Source organism: Sapajus apella, unplaced genomic scaffold (genome assembly GCF_009761245.1).
Source record: "Sapajus apella isolate SASKATOON/1434 unplaced genomic scaffold, GSC_monkey_1.0 scaffold35, whole genome shotgun sequence".
Classification (NCBI taxonomy): domain Eukaryota; kingdom Metazoa; phylum Chordata; class Mammalia; order Primates; family Cebidae; genus Sapajus; species Sapajus apella.
Window position 1 is genome coordinate 15,463,669 of NW_022436975.1, and position 22,797 is coordinate 15,486,465.

The following is a 22,797-nucleotide window of genomic DNA, read 5'->3' on the forward strand; positions in this document are numbered from 1 at the left end:
ATTCCTCAACTCAAGCTGCATTGAGAACCCAGCCCTGCCCTTTACCCCAACTAGACTCTTCTGTTCAGGGAGCTGGGAAGATTGATTAAAACTTTTGTTCATCATTTCAAAAGTGTTCTGTTAAGAATATATTCATTTCTCCTAATATGAGTTAAAGCAAAATTTACTTTTCTTGGACTAATGCAATTTCTAGTACATTTGCATGCTGCTAGTTCTCCGCTTTTCTGCAAAGCATTTTATTGCCAAGCACGTTCCAGTGATTTATTAGCTAGTCCTCCACTAAAGGCTGAAAAGTTGTTATTTCCTCCATGTTTATGAATGATAAAAAACAGAGCTACAGATTAGTTAAGTGTCTTCTCTAAGGTCATCCCACAAGTTTGAAGGACAGAGCTGGGGTTAGAACGTGTGCTCCCTGACTCGCCCCGCCCCAAGAGGTCCACTGGGCCGCACTGCCTCTCTGCATGACAACATAACATGCCGTCAGGGGCAGATGTTGCCTGTCACCCTGACCATCCATCATGCCCATAAGAAGGTGCAATTAAAAAGAGAGATTTTAAAAAATAGCTGTTATCCAGGTGGCCAAAATCACTTTACTGAAATCAAAGCTTAGCCATCAATATCTGAATAATAGTCACATTTTAATCCTCACCTAGCTTCCTTCTGCTAGCCATGCAGCCTGACTTTGAGCCACCTTCCACTGACATTAGTGACAGGTATACAAAGAATAAAAAATAAGATATTTTTAATATTTGATCGTTTAGAAAAGGAAGCTGTGGTGAGAAGGAAAAGCCATCTGCTGAATTGTAAAAGCAAGGAATAGGGATTGGAATCTTATCCACAGTCCTAGATTTGTCAGAGGCACTTCTCAGTCCTGCCCTCTCCTATCTGCCCTTTTCTTTTGTTAAAGAACCATTTATCATAGATGATTGGGAGATGACTTTAAATGTCACTAAGAAACGCATACCATAGGATTGATCTAGAACAGAACAGCTACACCAGCTCCTTTGTTATACCAGTGAGGAAACTGACAAGACAAGTTAAGTAAATTATTGAGGATTAGATGGGTAGTTCCTAGCAGCACCAGGTCCACAGCTGAGATCCACTGCCTACCAGCCTAGGGTCCTTTCTTCTACATTCCCCAGACACAACTGGATAAACTTTTTTCAACTATTGGTTCAATGAACTCTCACTAAGGGCCTGTTATAAGTCAAGAGTTTGGAACAATACAGCCTTTGCCTTCAAAACAGTCATAGTCTGAAGAAATGACAGCAATATATAATCTGATTCACAACTGTAACAATTTTTAAATGCTACCATAGGTAATAGGATGAGAGGATAAAGTGAGCTTGGGGCTATATTAAGAGACATTTTCCATTTCTAATTATTATTATTATTTTCTGTAATAATGGAATTTTTAGGAAGAAATAAAATCTAATGCTAAGATCATTCCAAAATATTTTATTGGGAGTTCATGTCTTATAATTTTGAAATTGTTCTTCTTAAATCTTTTAGTTGTGTGCGGTTTGAGAAGCCTAATGTTCTTCTATTTCTTTTTTTTTTTTATTGTACTTTAAGCTCTGGGGTACAAAATTAGTGGAAAATGTCTCTTAGGAGACACAAAGTGAAAAAGGACCTAGCATGGTTTACAGGAAGCCTAGATTTCTGTATACTCTCTCAATTTGTCATTAGCAGTCCACACCTAAATGCTAAGACCTCTTCAATTCCAAGAATAACCACAACTAGGTCAGAGAAAAAAATTTAAACACACTGCAGTGCTGGTACATGTGGAATCATGTTATTTCCAACTGTTGTCATGAATGAAAGCATTGACTATTTGCATAGCAGTTTGTCAAATGCAAAACTGTTGTCTAGTAATTGAAGTTGGAAACATACTTAGCTTTACTTTCTCTATATTCTGATAATGAAAATTGGAAAGCTTGGAGGGATACAGTAGAGGAGGGAACACAGAATGCAAAATCGAAACAGTTATACAAATGAGATGAGGGTGTGTTTGTGTGTGTGTGTGTGTGTGTGTGTGTAGACTCACACAGCAGAAAAAAGGTTCTGCCACTTGGCTCTTATTCCTGTGGAGTTCCTCAGTTGTAAAGTACAAGAGGAACAAAACTAGAATTTTGAGTTTCAGAATAGCCCTAGAAAATAACACTCTGTGAGACTTTTCCAAATTTGATAATTTAGTGGAAACTAAAATAGGTAAAACCATCAATTCCTTCATTGCAACCTCTTGAGAGGGCTGGTTTAAAAAGCATCATCTATCTTTCTGGAGAGGTGATAGGAACAAAGAAAAGACAATGAGTTCATGGCAGGGAGGAGACCAATAGAGCAGCATTTTAAGGCCATTAGAAAAGTATTGACAAAGCACCACCTGAAAAACTATGATATAAACTGAATTACTGTGGTATTAGAATACTGCAGTAGGATAGTCAACATAAGCATCACGGTTTCCCAGAAATAGCATTTTCAGGAACAGTCTAGAAGAAGCAGGTTTCATTCCAGTTGTAAAAATTTCTAAGTTTTCTTCAATCAGACTTACCTGGATAACTAACTGGCCACATAAGGAGCAGCTTGGTAAACGTAAGGTAAGGTGTTTAGAGGAAAACAATGGGATGTATAAAATCTTTAGGGGCTGAGGGAAGCAGTGCAGCTGCCACAGGGCACAACCCACTGTGCGTTCCAGTATCACATCATGTCACTGGTGCAATATAATATAAACTTCTTAAGGCCACCAAGAATATGTACAGCAGAACTAAATAAACCCTTCTGCAACAACGTGCTGCTGAACCAGACACTTACCTATGTTCCTTCTTCATCTGTTACTCCTGAAAGCAGCCTTCTGCTCACTTGTGATTCCTCTGGTGTGTATGTACGTGCATGTGTGTGCGCCTGTGCATGCAGGTAGAGCAAATAAAGGCCGTGGTGTAGAGGCTTTTCCCTCTTCAGAAAGCAAGAGAACAGACTTGGAGACTTCAGTAGCATCAACAGAACATCATCCTCAGCTGCCCAAGAACCGACTAACAATTTCTGACCCAGATGGGGTACCACCAATTTTGCCAATGACATTACACTAATCTTTTATCACACTCTTTAAATAAACATTGTATATTTTAACAAAAAAAGTTCATTCAGAGACAGCTTTCTCATATCTTAAAGACAGTGATTTTGTTTTTATGAATCATACCTTTCACCCCTTCCCATGTGACTATCTTGAAAAATCAGCTATCAGGATGCAGTTAAAAGGACAGACATTTGGGCAATAAAAAGATAACTGATGACACACTAGCCACAAGACTCTGGAGAACTTTTGAAATTTCTGTGAGCTCTCAGATTTCTCATCTATAACGGAAGCTAAGGAAGCAGTACCACAAAGGGTGTGAGAAAAATTAAATGAGACTGTATGTTTAGTACCTAAAGCAGTGTCACCCAGAAACAGTCCCTTCTCTCCTGACCTGAACACCATTTCTGCAACTGCAAAAAAAGTAGCAGGTATCCAAAAACTTCCCTGTTGATAGGTATTCCAATCTTTATTGAAATTGCAGTGTCATCTCCAGGAGGCATGTAATAACTTGCAGTACAGTGGAGAAAGACTAAAGCACTGATTAATTAAAAGTGTCAGGCGTGTGTTAAAATTCCTGTTGGACGTTAAAACAGCTAGTGACAGGATTTGTAAAAGAGAATGATTTAAGGAATTCACTGATCATGGCACAGCCATATTAAAATGCTGTCTGCCTAGTAGACTCCATCAGGAAATGATGTGTTCAAAGCATACAGGGGCTTCCTTCAACCGCAGCCTTCATTATTTCCTTCAACCTCATCACTTCCTTTACAAAGTAAGCAAAACAAAAATGATTCAACTGTTGCTTTTGTATATATATATATATATATATATATATAATTTTTTTTAATGTTCAGACTTGTGTTGCTGCCTGACCTAAAAGACAATTTTATCTAACTAAGTTATAGATCATTAAGCTGAAAAAAAAGTTTGCCTGTTACTGCTGTTTTACCATCTTGCCCCATCTTGTCTCATTAGCAGGAACTGATTGAGCATGAAGGTGTTCTCTGGCTGTCAGTAGATAAAGTAGATGCTCTTGGCTTTCATCTGTTCTGAATTCTCCTTGTCTCATTATCTTCCCAAGGTCAGATTCTCTGACACGGCGGCTGCTGCTTAGCACTCCATCCTGGCAATTACTCGCCAGGCAAACTTAGCCACAATAAGATTTCTTATCTGTGCCATCAAGACAGAAATGGGTGCCAAAATTCCTGGGTCTTGTCCCCAGGCCACTCATCCCCAAACTCCCTTCCCCAGTACTGAGGTGTTAAGGATGCTCATTCAGGGTTGCATCCTATCACCTCTAAGTGCCATCCCACGATGACATTCTAATTCAGTTGCAGTCCCATATAGATCATAGACAGATTTCCAGTCTCATTTTATACTGGGACAAGTTGCTATATTCAAACCTCAAACTTTGGGGTCCCATCCTCTTGCTGGGCTTTCAGTGAAAGGTATATAACTACAAAGCTATACAACATGGATTCTTAAATCCATCTTCCCTTCTCCATCAAAATTCCTGCTGCACTACTTGCTCCTCTGAGAGGCTGTCAGGGGCGGCTAAGGAGAGAATATTCCACACTCAAGCCTGGGGACGTGGTTCCGACTAGAGCGGTTCCTGAGGTAAATTGGTCACAGAGCCTCTGTCTGAATTGAGTTCTTTCTTTCCGAGGGTGGGCAAAATCCATTAGAGACTTTTTTACTTTGCAAAGAATCTGTGCAGGGAAAAAGAAGGAAACAGATCTCTCATGTGATCCATCTAAAGATGGGTTCGGTTAGGACTCACATTTTCCTTTGAAAACCTGGAGATAATTCTTGACCATTTGGACTGTATTAAGAAGTACACACCTGATAGGCAGTATTTTACTTAAAGAAGCACGTTTCTCCTTAGATTAGATGTGAATCCACTGGAAGCATCCATGTCCTTTTTCAAATTGAAAAGATGGTGTGCATATGCACACTGACCTCTGTGGAGGAGGAGTAACCCGATCACCTGGGAGGCATGTAGATAGCCCAGCAGTGGGGCAACCAGCCTTGTGCAGGTTGAGCAATCTGCTCACTAGGAAAAACCCAGCGGCCTGCCATTTCTAACAGAGCCCCTTGACTTTTACTTCCTACATTTATCATGAGCAAACAGAATGCTCCTTGGAAGAAGGGCACTATAACCATTGCACTTACACTTACCCAACTCTCAGGGCACTTTGCTCAGAACATAGCTGTCTCCTCCAGGGACATCTATTCTGCACTTATCACAAAAATAACCAAAACAAGGGTTTTGATAAAATAAAGATAAAAGCAGGAATTTGCAATACTTCCTGCTTCTCACCCAACAATATGTCCAAAAACTTTAAGCCAGAAAAATAATTCTGCAGCACTCTCATCCAACAAACACACACCGTAAGCACAGCGAGTGACCCCAACAGCTTGGACGTCTACATAGCAGCAGTGTGAGTCATAGTCTTGTGGTTTTCTAAAATTCTGCACAGTTATAAAGACGCATGGCTCTATTTTCTGGCCAGTGTCTTTTGGTCTCCAACATTTGGGCCTGTAAAAATATGCGAGGCTCCTCAAGTGAATATCCAACAAATCCAGAAATATAACTTTATAAGTGAAGCTCATGAAAGTTATTCTCTTCCTCAAAATCCTTCATCAGGTAATAACCCAAAAGACTTCCTACATTATTCTTAAAATCTTCCTAAGAATTGTAAACGTTTCTGTATGTCATGCACAAAACTGTTATGTGATTACTAGAAAACAATAAAAAACACAAAATAGAATTATGTATTTCCAATTATGTATTTGGAAATACATAATTTTAAACATAAAAGGATTGCTTTATGTGTTAGAAACAAGGCCTGCTGGCTGGTGGAGGCTTCTATGTCCTTTGACTTCTTAGGGAATTATGGAGGAAGATGTGTAAAGTACAAGACAAATTCCCATTCCACTGTATCTAATAGGGAGAGGCTTTAGTTGATAGATGAAATCATTGCATTATAAGAGTAAGTATTAAGTGAGAAACTCATCCCTCTGACCCAAACCAAAAGCTAAGTGTGTTAGCCTGAGAGAGGTGGAGAATCTAGAATCCTCTCTTTTCTGGCATTTTCTCAGGATATGACTGTATTCTCAGGACCTCAGTTTTGTCAATCAACATATATGGTAATAATTATAGATGATGTTTAAGGAGTACAGTTGACCCTCCATATCCATAGATTCTGCATCCATGGATTCAACCAACCACAGATCAAAAACATTCGGAAAATAAATGGATGGTCGCGTTTGCACTGAACATGTACAGACTTTTTCTTATCATTATTCCCTAAACCATAGTAGATATTATAAGTAATCTAGTGATGGTTTAAAATATACAGGAGCATGTGGATAGTTTATATGTAAATGCTATACCATTTTATATAAGAGACTGAAACATGTGAGGATTTTGGTACCCATGGGGTATCCTGGAACCAATCCCCCATGCATACCAAAGGGTGACTGTATTTATTCTATGCCAGGCAATATGTTAAATACTTTACTCTCATCTGATTCTCCCAACAATCCAGTGGAGTAGGTAAACTTATGATTTTCATTTTTTTAAGTTATTAGCTGAGACTTTGTAACTTGCAACATGTGACACAGATAATAAGTGCTACAGTCAAGTTTTAAGTTGGTGCCTGGCATAAGGAACATATTTAGAAAGATCAAAGCCTCATCTTTGATACCTAAAAACTGTATCAGTCCTACAAAACTGTGTCAGTCTTCCGTCACTAGAAGTTACTAAGACAGGAGCAGAAATCTCTGTAAGGTTTGCTATTCTGATACTCTTTGTATTTCTTCCCATTGTCTGTGCAGTGATTTCTTTTTTGTTTTCTTTTGAAAATGTTATCTGTCTTAGAACATGTAAGAGAAACCAAGGAAGGGATTTATTACATTATAGTGTTAAAGGGTTAAAATAAAGAGGTTCACATGAGTGTGACCAACTAACTACTATAAACAACCTTATAGGAAAGCAAATTACAATTCATTTTATAGGCTCATCTCACTACCTAGAGATTCTTTTTCTAAAACATCCTGTTCATGGTTTGTTTTAACAAAAGATTGTTTGGGAGTTTGTTTGTTTTACCATGCTGGGAAGGAAGATACAATGGAGATATAACTTGGCACAGATTTCCTTCTGCTGTGGCTTCCACACTTTCTGTTTGCCCTTTAAGGGGTTAGGGACCATCTCATGATCTCGGAAAGGAAGCCCAAAGGGAATCCATTACCATGAAACATGACCCAGCCATCTTATCATATCACTTGACAGTATCACTTTAGTTAACGTTGAGTTAGTGTTTCTATTATAAACCCAATTACTGAAAGTGGGGGTGGGGGGACAAGGAGGAGATATAGGCTCATATGTCAACTGTGTAAAATGACATGAGGCTGAAAGCAGGTTGCCAACCAGGATAGAACTTTAAAACCATGACACTTAAGAGAAAAATAATTCTTCTATGCTCCATACTTAGAGTATGCAAAATAAAGTAGCACAGACATTATCTAAAAAATTAGTACAATATCAATGGGCTTGCCTTTTAAGGCACCTCCTCTCTCCTGGGGGTGCATTAAACAATTGAAGGGAAGAAGAGGCAAAGTAAGAGGTAATAAGAAAAGCAATAAACTAAGAAACAAAAACTAAGCTCTAGTTCTAGTTCTCCCATTTATTCACTACGTCATGACCAAGTAACTTTATGATTTACCTAAGGAGACATCGGATTCTGCATTCTGTAAAATAAAGCTGGTAATGCCTCTGATGCCAGCTGAACAGGTCCTTGTAAAGATCACATGCAGTTGGTCTAGGAGTGCACATTCAAGCTCAGGAAACAGTACAAGGGAGGACCACTATTACCACCCCCACTGAGCAAAAGTGTTCCCAGATCATTTATACTTGGCCCTGGCTTGCCAATGAGAACACTTATTAAATACCTGTTGGCTGTTCTCTGACCTCACTACCCTGAGCCTGATGGAACCTCTCCTGGACCCACTTTAGGTTTAACAGTAGCAGAATATCCCTGAGCATGTCAGGGAGAAGATCACAGATTACACAGATTATCCCTCTGGAGATGAGCAGTGCCCTTAGAAGAGGCGCCAAGACTTTCAGACTAGAAGAGTATCCTAGATTTGTTTAAAAGCTTTAAATCATATATATGTTAAAATATATGTAAAAATCATATATATAAGATAAATATATAATCATATATGCTATATTTTTTTGACATTTTACATATGATATGTGTTTCATATACATATGATTTTACATATATTTTACAGGCAAGTATACATTTATATGTAGTTTCAAATATTTTACATAATTTTATATAGCTTGTATGTAAAATCATATTTACAAATTGTATCTCTCTCTTTTTCACACACACACACACAGACTGACCCACCTGTTAATCAACAAGAAGTTTGGGTTTTATATGTGAGGAAAAATGTTTTAATAAAAAATTCTCTGGTTGGGCATGATGGTTCACGCTTGTAATCCTAGCACTTTGGGAGGCTGAGGCAGGTGGATTATGAGGTCAGGAGTTCAAGCCAGCATGGCCAAGATGATGAAACCCCATCTTTACTAAAAATATAAAAATTATCCCAGTGTGGTGGCGAGTGCCTGTAATCCCAGCTACGTGGGAGGCTGAGGCAGAGAATTCCTTGAACCCGGGAGGTGGATGTTGCAGTGAGCTGAGATCACAACACACTGCACTCCAGCCTGGGCGACAGAGTGAGACTTTGTCTCAAAATTTAAAAAAAAAAAATTCTCCTTACCCACTTATGACTTTATCATTTAGCAGTCTTTATGTACCTAATATGTAATAAGTGGCAGACAAGAAGAAGTGTAAATAGGCTGAATAGAGAATAGAAATCATGAAAATTAAAGTAATCAGTATGTCACTGTGATCAAGAATCTTGATTAGTACCTAGCAAGCAATTCAGTAACTTTTATTCAATTGTTTTAAGGACAGTTCTGCCTTCAACTGCATCTTCTCTGCAACTCTTTTGAGCACTATCTCCACATGGTCCTATATTAAATTAAGACATTATAAAGATTGATTTGTAAAATGTAAAACAGAGGTTAATATCACCTAGGAATTCCATCCTCTTTGAGAGACATTATGTCTGTGAATTTTGGTGAAAAAGTAAGGTTTGGCAGAAGCCAGGGAAAGTTAAGGGCAGAATGGATTAGAACGAGCAATGTGTGGCGGATAGGTTGAGAAATTAAGATAATGTAAATATCTATGTAGAGAACTAACACTGAATAATAAAAGCGCAATCACAGTAGGAGAAATCTCACTTCTTGGCTAATGGCAACAGAAGTAATATACAAGGTATGTGGGTGTCCTCTGTGCAGTATATTCATGATATTCTCTTATATGAAGTTGATACTCATCATTCAGCTGAAGTGGAAGGCACATCCAAGTGACTCAAGGCCCTCAGTGGTGGAGCTGACACCTATCAATGTGACCAAGAGTGGCGGCTGTGGGGACAAGTAGATCTGGGTCTGCATCCTGACCCTGCTGCTGATTGATGCTGTGACCTTGGACAAGTGACTTCTCTAAGCTCAAAGTCTCTCAACTACAAAATGAGGCACGGATATAACCAATATCCTAAAGTGAATCTCAGGCTTAAATAAAGTGAAATATCAAAAGAGCTTTGCCGAACCATGGCCCTTGTGTGGGCTTATGACGTGGGCTGCGGTCATCACCCTTAGAGAAACTGAGGAGGCAGTTTTGTAGAGTTTGCAGAGTTGCAGAGTTTGGGGCTCCTCAGGAAGTGCACTCCAGTAGTTGCTGAGTATGTAGAAAATTCCAGTTCAGCCTGAAGCAGTTAGTTGGTGCTTTGTGAACCCAACTGAAAGTATTTTGTGTTCTCAGCTTCAAGGGTGGTATGTTAGTTCGTTTTTGCATTGCTGCAGAGAAATATCTAGGACTGGATAATTTATAAAGGAAAGAGGTTTATTTGGTTCATAGTTCTTCAGGCTGTACAAGATGCATGGCTCCAGCACCTCCTTCTGGTGAGGATCTCCGGAAGCTTTCAATCATGGCAGAAGGTGAAGGGGAGACAGTGTGTCATGTGGCGAGGAAGGAAGCAAGAGAGAGAAGAGCAGGAGTCAGGCTCCTCTAAACAACCAGCTCTCCAGTGAACTAACAGAAAGAACTCACCTTTAAAAAACATTTTTTATGGGTACACAGTAGGTGTATACATTTATGGAATACATAAAATGTTTTGATACAAGCATGCAATGTGAAATAAGCGCATCAAGGAGAATGGGGTATCCATCCCCTCAGGCATTTATCCTCTGAGCTACAAACAATCCAGTTACACGCTTTAAGTTATTTTAGACTTATTACAATAGCAGGTGCACCTAGCCATTCATGAGGGATCTGCCCTCATGACTCTAACACTTCTCTCTAAGCCTCACCTCCAACATTGGGAAACACATTCCAACATGAGATTAGGAGGGGGACAAAACATCCAAACCACATCAAGTGCTGAGCAACACGGCTATGGCTTGTGATTTAGAATCAGAAAGAGAAATTAAAGGAAGAAGGAAAGCGGCTGGGAGTAGATAATAGAGTCATTCTAATTTTTTGTTGTTATCATCTGTGCTACATGTGGGTCTCCATTCCATATCAGTTCTGAATTTCAAAGATGAAACACATTCAGGAAAAGAGCCAAGCATGTCCTCTGATACTTACTGACAGGGTTGGTAAGACATTTAAACTCTCTGGCTCTTGGTTTCCTCATCCTTAAAATAAGAATAATAATCCTCCCCCCCCCCCCAAATAAAGAAAAAGAAATATTAGTAGGATAAAGGAGAGACATTATGTGAAGGTAGAGCTTGTCAAGATTTTAGCCCTATAGAAATTTCATTTCCTAAAATCCCATTCTCTGGCTCCCACACAGTTTTGTTATGAGGCCATGTCTCCCATCTTGGAATAAACAATAATCTTTCTCAACAGGTTCACCCTGCTACTTTACCAAAGCCAACTGAGATGTGTTAGGATGCTTATATTTCTACACTCCACATAGATCTTGCCTTACCTGGAGCAGGTGGGTGCTTCCCTCCCAGCTAATCAAAGGGGGACCTTTGCCTCTGGAACTGCTCTGGTGCTTAAGGCCCTCTCTGCAGCAGTGCAGACTGCAGTGCCTCCATGGAAATCCACAGACCATTTCTGCAAAAAAAAAAAAAAAAAAAAAAGGAAGGGGTGATGAGCCCCAGAAATCTGCGTATTTACAGTCTTTTATTCTGATTTGAATCCCAATACAGAAACCTAAACCAGGGTCTCCAGAAGTCATTTTTTTTTTTGTAAGTTTTGCCTGTGACCCACTTTAGGCCACATTCCTGGCTTTCCTTGATGACCACCATCCTAAACCCAGCAGCCTGGGACTCAAACCCCAGCTCTGCCACTTACTAGAAGTCAGCTGTTTTCCCAGCATATGAAGCATTCCAAGTAAAATCACTGTCACAATATCAAGAATTATAGCAAATTTATAACATATACATAGAAATCATACAGATGTAGGTAGAGATAAGTGCATCTCGCACCCTTTAGGAATGCAGCACTCGCCCTCAATTCTCTCTCCTTCTCCGCTTTCCAACAATCATCAATAACATCCTAGTGATCAGTTTCACTGTGTGTGAGAATTTTTAAATTACAAATGAGAAAAATGTTTTCAATTTTTGAAAAAAAGCATACATAGCTCTCCAATACATTATAGGAGGTTATTCCATTCCTAAGAGAGAAAGTGAAGATGCCCTCTTTTTGCAGGGTATGAGCAAGGCAGGAAAAGTGGAAATCTGGCAAAAGAGAAATTGGCTGATATTAGCTGTACCAACTGAGTGAGAAGGTAAGAGGTTATAAAGAGAAAGTCTAATTGTGACACTTTAAAGAAAATAATGTCAAAGTTCAGAGAAAGGGGGGAAAGTACTTTCAAAACCCATTTTATTTATTTCTGGTGAGGAACAAAATGGTGGAACAGAGGCCTACACCGTTCATTCCCCCTGCTGACACGTCAAACTTCAACGACTATCTGCACACAGAAAAGCACCATCACAAGAACTAAAAATGAGGGAAGCAATCACAGCATCTGGTTTTTTTTTTTTTTTTTTTTTTTTGTTTTTTTTTTTTTTTTTAGACGGAGTTTCGCTCTTGTTACCCAGGCTGGAGTGCAATGGCGCGATCTCGGCTCACCGCAACCTCCGCCTCCTGGGTTCAGGCAATTCTCCTGCCTCAGCCTCCTGAGTAGCTGGGATTACAGGCACGCACCACCATGCCCAGCTAATTTTTTGTATTTTTAGTAGAGACGGGGTTTCACCATGTTGACCAGGATGGTCGCGATCTCTTGACCTCGTGATCCACCCGCCTCGGCCTCCCAAAGTGCTGGGATTACAGGCTTGAGCCACCGCGCCCGGCAGCATCTGGTTTTAAGGTCATATTCTGGACAGAGATATTGAGGAGGTCAGAAGAGACAGTTCTGAAGCTCTAACGACAGCCCTTTTCCATCCTCCAGCAACAGCTGAGCAGTGTGGAGAGAAAATCTGCACACTTTGGGGGAGGGAGAGCACAGTGACTACGGGAATTCAATGCTGCCCTGTCACAGCATAGAATAAAGCCATGTGGGGCTCAGCCAGCACCTGTGCACACAGAGAGCACTTAAATAGCCCCAGCTGGAGGAGAACTGCCTATCCCAGTAGTCAGAATTTGAGTTTCTCTGCAAGCCTCTCCACCGTGGGCTGAAGTGCTCTAGGGTCTTAGGTAAACTTGAAAGGCAGTCTAGGAAACAAGGACTGCAATTCCTAGTCAAATCCCAGTGGTAGGCTGGGCTTAGATCCAGTGAACTAGGGTGACATGTGACATAGGGAGACACCAGCTGGGGCAGCTAAAGGAGTACTTTCACTATTCTGCTCTCAATTTCAAGCAGTGCAATTCACAGGAACAAAAGTGACTCATTCCTCTTGCTTAAGGGGAGGAAATGAAGAGTAAAGAGGACTTTGTCTTGCATCTTGGATACCATCTCAGGCACAGTAGGACAGGACACTGGGCAGAATCATGAGATTCCCATTCCAGGTCATAGCTCACAGGTGACATTTATAGGCACACCATAGGCCAAAAGGGAACCTGCTGCCTTGAAGGGAAGGACCCAGTCCTGGTAGGATTCATCAGCTGCTGACTAAAGGGATCTTGGCTCCCTTGAACAACCACCAGCATTTCCCAGGGATTGTGCCATGGGCCTTGGGCTTTGAGATGTGCTGGCTTCAGGGGTGACCCAGCACATTCCCAGCTGTGATGGCTACAGTGAGAGACTCCTACTTAAGAAAAACACAGAGAAAAGTAATGGAGACTCTGACTTGTACCCTAGGTACCAGCTTGGCCATAGTGAGGAATAGCAATAAGCAGGCTCTTGGGGTCCCAGCGTCTAGGCCTGAGCTCTTGTACAGCATTTCTAGAACTGCCCTGGGCAAAAGGGGAGTTCACTTGCCTTGAAGGGTGAGTGCCAGGCATGGTAGCATTTACCACAAGCTGATGGAAAAGACCCTTGGCTTTACATGAACATTGGCGGTGGCCTGGCAGAAGCCCCCATGGACTGTGATGGTGGCCACAAGGAGAGGCTCCTTTGCTGTCAGAAAGGAGAGGGAAGAGCAGGGTGGACTTTGCATTGTGGTTTGAGTGCCAGCATAGCTCCAGTGGAGCAGAACGTCAGATAAATTGCTGAGATTTTTGACTCCAATCCCCGGCTCCCAGACAGCATCTCTGGACATGACTGGGTCTCAGGGCACTCATCACACTGAAGCAAACGGCCTTGACCAAGGCTCAATGCTGTGCTGGTTTCAGATCTGACCCACCACAATCCCAAGAGTGGTAGACACAGGGGTGCTTGCATCATCACACCCCCTGTTCCAGGTGGCTCAACATAGAGAGAAATACTCAATTTGTTTGAGAGAAAGTAAGAGAAAAGAAAAAGAGCCTCTGTCTGGTACTCCAAAGAATTCTTCCAAATATTATCCAAATCACCAAGGTGGTACCTTTACAAATCTACAAGAAAACACAGCAATACTGGGCTTTGGGACCAAGTCTTTTCAAATACGTGAAAAGCCTTACTACAGCGACAGGCATAAAGAAGCCCGACTGTGAAAACTAAAGTAAATACCTAAATCTTCAATGCCTAGGCAGTGACAAATATCTATAAGCACCGACACCATCCAGGAAAATATTACCTCAGGAAATCAACCAAGGCACCGGTGTTCAATCCCGGAGAAACAGAGATCTGTGACTTTTTCAGACAGAGAATTCAAAATAACTGTGTTGAGAAAACTCAAAGAAATCCAAGATCATGCAGAGAAGGAATTCATAATTATTTCAGATAAATTTAACAAAGAGAAATTAAAATAATTAAAAAGAATCAAGCAAAATTCTAGAGTTGAAAAGTGCAATCGACATCCCGAAAAAATGCATCAGAGTCTCTTAATAGCAGAGTTGATCAAGCAGAAGAAAGAATCCATGAGCTTGAAGACAGCCTATTTGAAAACTCAGTCAGAGGAGACAAAAGAAAAAAAGAATACAAAACAATGAGGCATGCCCACAAAATGTAGAAAATAGCCTGAAAAGGGCAAATCTAAGGGTTATTGGCTATAAAGTGTAGGTAGAGAAATAGATAGGGGTAGAAAGCTTATTCAAAGGGAAAATATCAGAGAACTTCCCAAATATAAAGAAAGCTATTCACATTCGAGTACAAGAAGGCTATAGAACACCAAGTATGTTTAACCTAAAGAAAACTATCTCAAGACATTTAATAATCAGTCTCTCAAAGGTCAAGTATAAAGAAAAAATCCAAAAGCGACAAGAGAAAAGAAACAAATAACATAGAAAGGTGCTGCAATACCTCCGGCAGCAGACTTTGTAGTGGAAACCTTACAGGCCAGAAACAAGTGGCATGACATATTTAAAGTGCTGAAGGAAATTTTTTCACCCTAGAATAGTATATCTAATGACATTATCATTTATGCATTAAGGAGAAATGAAGACTGCCCCAGATAACCAAAAGCTGAGAGATTTCATAAACACCAGACCTGTTCTGTAAGAAATGCTAAAGGAAGTTCTTCAATCTGAAAGAAAAGAATGTTAATGATTAAGAAGAAATCATCTGAAGGTACAAAATACTGGTAAGTGTAAGTGCACAGAAAAACACAGATTAGTATAACACTGTAATTGTTTTGTGTAAACCTCTCTTGACTTATGTAGAAAGACTGAAGAATGAATCAATAAAAAATAATAACTATAACTTTTCAAGATATAGACAGTACAATAGGACATAAAGAGAAACAACAAAAAGTTTAAAAGCAAGGGGATGAAATTAAAATGTAGAGCTTTTATTAGTTTTCTTTTTGAATGTTTGTTTATGCAATCAATTTTGTCATTAATTTAAGACGAAGGGTTATAAGATAGTATTTGCAAGACTCATGGTAACCTCAAATTTAAAAACATACAACAGATATACAAAAAATTAAAAGCAAAATTAAAGAATACCATCAGAGAAAACTGCCTTCACTGAAAGGAAGACAGGAAAGGAAGGAAGAAAGAGGAGACTGCAAAACAATCAGAAAACAACAAAGCATCAGGAGTAAATTTCTACTTATCAATAATAACATTGAATGTAAATGGATTAAATTCTCCAATTAAAAGATGTAGAATGGCTGAATGGATTAAAAAAACAACAACAGCAGGACACAATGACCCGTTGCCTACAAGAAACCCACTTCACCTACAAAGATACACACAGACTGAAAATTGAAAACAAAGAGATGGAAAAAGATATTCCATGCAATGGAAATCAAAAACAAGCAGGAGTAGCTATGCTTATATCAGACCAAATAGATTTCAAGACAAAAACTGTAGCAAGAGAAAAAGAAGGTCATTATATAATGATAAATGGGTCAATTCAGCAAGAAGATATAATGATTGTAAATATATATGCAATCAACAGTGCATGTATGTGTGTATATAAAGCAAATATTATTAGAGCTAAAGAGAGAGATAGACCCCAATACAGTCATAGCTGGAGACATCAGCATCCTACTTTCAACATTGGACAGAACTTCCAGACAAAAAATCCCAATCTGTATATTAGGAACAATATCACAGGGCATTGTACACCCCCTGTGATATTAGGAGAAATGTCATTTTTTTGCTTCTGGATATTAGAAAAAAAATCACAGTGGGTGTACATTTCTTGCAATATTGGGAGTAACATTATCCTCTCTTCTCCTGAATATTAGGATCAATACATCCCCCTGTGATATTGGAAGTAATGTCATCCTTTCCCCCTTTGAATATTAGGAACAATATCACAGGGGTGGCTGTACACCCTTCGCAATATTTGTACTAATATTATGTCTTTCCCTATGTATATGAAGAACAATATCACAGTGGGGGGAATACATCCCCAGTGATATTCGGAGTAATATCAAACTCACCTTCCCTAAATATTAGGAACAATACAAAATAGAGGGTGTAAACCCCTTGTGATACTTAAAGTAATATTCTCTCCTTCTCTGGATATTAAAAGCAGTATCACAGGGTAGGCTTACGCCCCCTGTAGTATTTTCAATAATATGGTTTACTCTTCCCCTGGATATTAAAAACAATATCACACCCCCTGTGACATGGGGAGTATTATTATTCTCTCCGTTCCTGGATATTAGGAACAATATCACAGGGATGTGGCATACAACCGCTGTGATATTGGGAGTGATATCCTCCTCTCCTCCCCCAAATATTAGGAACAATGTCACAGAAGGAATGTACACCACTGCATTACTTTATGCGACATCGTACTGGAAGTTTTAGCTGAAGCAATCTGACAAAAGAAAGAAATAAAGGCCATCCAAGTTGGAAAATAAGAAGTCAAATTATCTTTGTTTGCAGTTGATATGATCTCATATTTGGAAAAACCTATTTACCAAAAAACTATGAAAACTCATAAATTCAGTAAAGTTGGAGGATACAAAATCAACATCCAAAATTGGTAGCATTTCTGTTTTTTTTAACTAAAAACCTTGAAAAATGATATATTGAGGAAAATAATTAATATATAGCCTAAGAGCTTTTACAGGCATTTTGTTAACTTGCAATTCTTATATGAAACTTTTAACTGACTGGAGGCTAAATTGTAAATCCTTTTCTTTTTTTTTTTAATTATACTTTATGTTCTGGGGTACATGTACAGAACGTGCAGGTTTGTTACATAGGTATACACATGCCATGGTGATTTGCTGCACCCCATCAGCCTGTCATCTACATTAGGTGTTTCTCCTAATGCTATCCCTCCCCTAACCCCACTCCCTGACAGGCCCCAGTGTGTGCTGTTTCCCTCCCTGTGTTCATGTGTTCTCATTGTTCAATCAACTCCTGCTCATGAGTGAGAACATGCAGTGTTCGGTTTTCTGTTCTTGCATTAGTTTGCTGAGAATGATGGTTTCCAGCTTCATCCATGTCCCTGCAAAGGACATGAACTCATCCTTTGTTATGGCTACATAGTATTCCATGATGTATAAGTGCCACAATTTCTTTATCCAGTCTATCTTTGATGGGCATTTTGGTTGGCTCCAAGTCTTTGCTATTGTGAACAGTGCTGCAATAAACATACATGTGCATGTATCTTTGTTGGGAAAACTGGCTAGCCATATGCAGAAAGCTGAAACTGGATCCCTTCCTTACACCTTATGCAAAAATTAACTTAAGATGGAATAAAGACTTAAACATAAAACTTGGAACTGTAAAAATCCTAGAAGAAGAGTTACACAATACCATTCAGGACATAGGCATGGGCAAAGATTTCATGACTAAAACACAAAAAGCAATGGCAACAAAAGCCAAGATTGACAAATGGGATCCAATTAAACCAAAGAGCTGCACAGCAAAAGAAACTATCATCAGAGTGAACAGGCAACCTACAGAATGGGAGAAAATCTTTGCAATCTATCCATCTGACAAAGGGCTAATATCCAGAATCTACAAAGAACTTAAACAAATTTACAAGAAAAAACAAACAATCCCATCAAAAATTGGGCAAAGAATATGAACAGAAACTTCTCAAAAGAAGACATTTATACAGCCAACAAACATATGAAAAAAAGCTCATCATCCCTGGTAAGTAGACAAATCAAATCAAAACCACACTGAGATACTAGGCAAATCAAAACCACATTGTGATACCATCTGATGCCAGTTAGACGGGTGATCATTAAAAAGTCAGGAAACAACTGATGCTGGAGAAGATGTAGAGAAAGAGGAAAGCTTTTACATTGTTGGGAGTGTAAATTAGTTCAACCATTGTGGAAGACAGTATGGTGATACCTCAAGGATCCAGAACTAGAAATACCATTTGATCAAAAATCAGTAGCATTTCTATATGCCAACGGTGAACGACCTAAAAAAGAAATCAAAAGAGTAATGACATTTACAATAGCCACAAATAAAATTCCTAAGGATTAACTTAACCAAAGTGAAAGTGAAAGGTCTCTACAGTGAAAACTATAAAACACTGATGAAAGTAATTTAAGAGGATACACACAAAAAAGTGGAAGATACTGTTAAAATGTTTATACTACCCATAGCAATCTACAGATTCAACATGATCTCTAATAAAATACCAATGACATTCTTCATAGAAATAGAAAAGGTAGTCCTAAAGTTTATATGGAATCACAAAAGACCCAGAATAGACAGAGCTATCATGAGCAAAAAGAACAAAACTAGAGGAATCACATTACTAGACCTCAAATTACACTACAGAATTATAGTAACCGAAATAGCATGGTACTGGCATAAAAAGAAACCCATAGACCTGTGGGAAAAGAATAGAGAATCCAAAGACAAATTCACACACCAATAGTGAACTCATTTTCAACAAAGGTGGCAAGAACACATGTTGGGGAAAAGACACTCTGTCCATCTGGCCAATAAATGATGTTGAAAAAACTGGATATCCATATGTAAAAGAATGAAACAAGACCCATATCTCTCACCATATACAAAAATCAAGTCAAAATAAAGACTTAAATATAAAACCTCAAACTATGAAACTACTACAAGAAAACATTGACGACGCTCTCCAGGACATTGGATTGGGCAAACATTTCTAGAATAATATCTCATAAGCACAGGGAATCAAAGCAAAAATGGACAAATGGGATCACACCAATTTAAAAACTTCTGCACAGCAAAAGAAACAGTCAACAAAGTGAAGACACAATTCACAGAATGGGAGAAACTACTTGCAAACTACCCATCTAACAAGAGATTAGTAACCAGAATATATAAGAATCTTAAACAATTCTATAGGCAAAATCTAATAATCCAATTTTATTGTAGGCAAAATATTTGAATAGACATTTTTCAAAAGTAGACATACAATTGACAACCAGGCATATGGAAAGATTCTTGACATCATTGATAATCAGAGAAATGCAAATCAAAAGTTCAATGAAATGTCATCTCACCTCAGTTAAAATGACTTTTGTCCAAAAGTCAAGCAAACGCTAGCGAGGATATGGAGAGGAGGGAACCTTCATACACTGTTGATGGGAGTGTAAATTAGTACAACTACTATGGAGAACAGTTTGGAGGTTTCTCAAAAAACTAAAAGTAGAGCTAACATACAATCCAGCAATCTCACCTCTGGGTATATATCCAAAAGAGAGGAAATCAGTATATTAAAGAGATATCTGCTCTCTCATGTTTGTTGCAGCACTATCACAATAGCCAAGATTTGGAAGTAACCTAATCATTTGTCCATCAACAAATGAATGGATAAAGAAAATGTGGTACATACATACAATGGAATACTAGTCATCATGAAGAATGAGAGTCTGCCATTTGCAACAACATGAACGGAACCAGAAATTAGTATGTTAAATGAAATAAGCTAGGCACAGAAAGACAAACTTCATATGTTCTCACTTATTTCTGGATTGATTAATGGATACAAAAAAATAGAAGAGTAAATAAGACCAACTATTTGATAGCACAACAGGGGGACTATAATCAATAATAATTTAATTTTAAGAACTATAAACTATTGAAAGCATAACTGTCAACATATCAGAGGCAGCATTATCTTTCACTTGGTACATTTTTTTAAAACCAAGAGTATAATTGGATTGTAACAAAAAAGATAAATAATTGAGGAAATGAATACACAATTTCAATAATGTGATTACTATGCATTGCATGGCTGTACCAAAATATCTCATGTAATTCATAAATATATATACTTAATATGTACCCACAAAAGTTGAAAATAAAACAATTTAAACAAAAACAATATTATCTTGCCAGCTAAGTATTAGTCAAGTATCATTAAACAAGAAGGCACCCAAGTGTGTGTGTGTATGTGTGTGTGAAAGAGAGAGAGAGAGAGAGAGAGAGAGAGAGAGAAACACAGAGGAGCTGAGAAATTATAGAAGATAGAATTGAAGCAGCTGGCTATAGTAGATAAAATACTAAAATATGTACATTATAAGTTCCCACCATTATATAAGATCATTGCCACAACCATAAACTATCCTAACAGTGAAAACAACTCAACAACTTTATGAGCACCAATACAGTGAAACATAGACATGCACATTCAGAATGTCTTAAAGCTTTCACAATGGCATGAATGAGTTTTAAATTGTAATAGTATATAATGCAAAGATTTCATTTAGAAACTAAGACAGTATCGGCACATCTGCCCTGGAAGAAGCACATTAGTCAGGATGGGGCCTGTAGCAGATGTTGCTGCTTGTCCTCCAACATCCATTTTCCCCTTTCCTCCTGGTAAAATAATTTTTGGCTGGGCAAATGTCTGCCCAAAATAGGGATAATTGTTGCACACCCTCCTGGGAATTAGGACTGAGTCCTGGCCAATGGCCTAAGAGGGAAAATGCTGTGTGCGATTTCTGAGCTGTTCCCATAAAGGGAAACCATGTGTCTTTCAATTTCTCTTCCCTTCTTTCGCTTCCTGAGGGCTTGAATGTAGAGCAGATGTTATAGGTCATCTTAGTCCCTGTTAAAAGGATAGTCCCCTAGGGATAGCAGAACAACCAATGACAAGGCACCTGGAACTACCTGGTTTATAATGAATCTAAACTTATTACATGAGTAGGAAAAATACCTGTCTTGAATAAGCTACCATTTTCAGTCTCTGTCACAGAAACCAAGTACATGTTTTAAGATATCGTCTCTCATTTTCACAAGAGGGCTAACACCATGTCACCATGTTGGCATTGACTAACATGCCAGAGTTTGGAATATGACAGAGTATAAAGAATTCCACAACCTTCTTCTGAATATAAATGTGACATCGGAATTGCCTCTGTGGCCTCCACATGAGTTCACTTGCAGTAGCAGCAGACCTTTCTCAGAGTGCTAGGGCTTTCCAGATCAGCAACTCTCATTGTGTCTACCTGAGGGCTTCCTTTGTTTTAGAGCTTGCTTTGTCTCCCTCAAGATCAAGGGGAGGACAGAAAAACTGATGTACTTGGGGCAGCTCTCAGTCAAAGGGGAATGTGAAAGAAGGATAAACACCTAGCCTCCCGGTTCCTCATTGGAGAATGCTAGGGAAAATTCCCTCTGGCTTTTCAGAGACTCCCCGCCAGGCCCATCCAGACGTAGTTGCTCCCAGCTCTAGACGGTTTAGTCTCTTCTCTTCTCTTCTTTCCCTGTCTCAATTTGCCCTTTTTACTCCTGTGTGCTTTCTGTGATATCCTCCCAAATAAACTATGCAGTCAAGTCTTTGTTTCAGGATCTGCTTTTGGTAGACCCAAATCAAATGACCCCAGGTGTCTTGATTTTCTCACTCTAAAGATATCCAAAAGTAGTTAGAAAGATGAGTGATAAATGACAAAAAAATTAATTAAAACAGTGGAAAATAATGACACACATTTACCTTCAGGTTGTTTGCATGAAGTTTCTCAACTTCTCTTTTGTCAAAGAACCTACTGGGTTTTCCCAGTATGTAAGAATTTCAAGAAAACCTTGCTCATTATATTAAAGATTGTCATAAAAATTTCTGCTATAGGGAATAAACATCTCTAACACATAATGATCTTTTTAATAAAAAGATTTCTGGGCCTAATTAAAATAATAATTTGATCAGCCAACAAACTAAGTGATCACATAAAGCTTCTTCAAGATGTTCATTGCAAATCATCACGTAAGGTCATTTCTCTTTTACTTCCCTTCAAACTAGGAAAGACTCAAGGAACCCCTTCACTGTTTGCCTGAATTCAATATTGAAATACCTTTTAGAAAAGTCCAAATTTCTGGCTTTGATTTCCCTGCATTCAGAGGAACTTCTTGTATATATGCTTCAAACTGTATGCATGGCAGTAATAGCATAGTTTACTGATGAGCAATAGCTTTTTGGTTTCTTTGACTGCCAGCAAAAATGTAATCTTTATTAATAAGGGAATTCAGTGAATATAAAAATGAAGAGAACAATAGTTTAAAAGCTACTCACTTCCAAAATGTTTTATTCATATCGCTTTATATTTATATATACTTAATTTACTGATCTGACTCACCCTTAATTTTAAGAACTGTAAACTATTGAAAGCATAACTGTCACTATACCAGAGGCAGCATTATCTTTCACATGTCATCTTTCCAATTAGATAATAGATGTACAGAAACTAATCTTACTGTAACACT